This window comes from Prosopis cineraria, unplaced genomic scaffold (assembly GCF_029017545.1).
Source record: "Prosopis cineraria cultivar Desert tree isolate PC_DT_omini unplaced genomic scaffold, ASM2901754v1 PC711, whole genome shotgun sequence".
NCBI lineage: Eukaryota > Viridiplantae > Streptophyta > Magnoliopsida > Fabales > Fabaceae > Prosopis > Prosopis cineraria.
In genome coordinates, this window is record NW_026556036.1 from 6,803 (window position 1) to 7,849 (window position 1,047).

Genomic DNA, 1,047 nt, shown 5'->3' on the forward strand with positions numbered 1-1,047 from the left:
GCATAGGTGAGTCACAAAAAGTACAAGAATAAGGGACAAGTGCTTGAGAAGTACTTACATTGCTCACTTGAGATATTTGTGGAGCCAACATTCTCCCAATCTTGGCAGCTAGCAAGTCCACATATGAATCATTAAGAACTGAGGAACCTACCATATTCACATTTCTCTTTTCCCTTGTAGAGTATTGAGCACCACTTGAAGCCATCTTGTCAATTAGTTCCCAAGCCTTTAAGGAAGTGAGGTCAATCAAGCATCCACCACTAGCGGCATCAATGTTAACTTTGTCTCTTGGAATCAAGCCCTCATAGAAATATTGGACTAAATTCTCACTAGAAATTTGATGGTGTGGGCATTTAGCCAAAAGGCCTTGGAATCTAGTCCAATACTCATAGAGACTCTCATCCTCTCCTTGTTGGACCCCATAGATTTGCTTTCTCAAATTGGTGACCTTGGAATTTGGAAAGAATTTATCTAAGAAGAGTCTTCTTAGCTCGGCCCATGTGCTCACTTTCACATAAGAAGGGTAGTTGAAATACCATTCCTTTGCTAAACCTTCAAGAGAAAAATACAAAAGCCTTAGCTTGAACATCATCAACATTTACATGCATAGGCTTCATAGTATCACAAACCAATAGGAAAGTATGCAAAAACCTATGACAATCCTCTCCTGGTAACCCATGAAATTTAGGCAATGCATTAATCAAGGAGGATTTAATTTCAAATTGAACATTAGTAGGAGGAACATATAAGCCATAAGGATTATCATGCCAATTAGGTTGAGTTAATTGCCTAATGCTCCTCTCCTCTCTAGGGTTATGCAAGCCTTCAAATTCATTATTAACATGGCCATCATCATGCAAATTCTCATTCCCATTCCCATGGCCCTCATTATGCACATGCTCATGTCCTAAGATACCTTCCATTGTTGAATTACAAACCAAATGAGAATCAAGAATAGGTTGTGATCTTCTCAATCTAGAAATAGTTCTTTCAATTTCTGGATCTAATTCAACAAAAGAGGTATGTTTTCTTCGGGTCATGCACTAA

At 38.4% G+C, this 1,047-nt stretch overlaps 1 non-coding gene across 1 annotated transcript; it reads left to right on the plus strand.

Moving 5' to 3' along the window:
- Nucleotides 1-335: 335 nt before the first annotated feature.
- On the plus strand, nucleotides 336-442 carry LOC129298109 (small nucleolar RNA R71). Its single transcript, XR_008590304.1, has one exon. It is a non-coding gene; the product is annotated as a small nucleolar RNA R71 (small nucleolar RNA).
- Nucleotides 443-1,047: the final 605 nt, after the last annotated feature.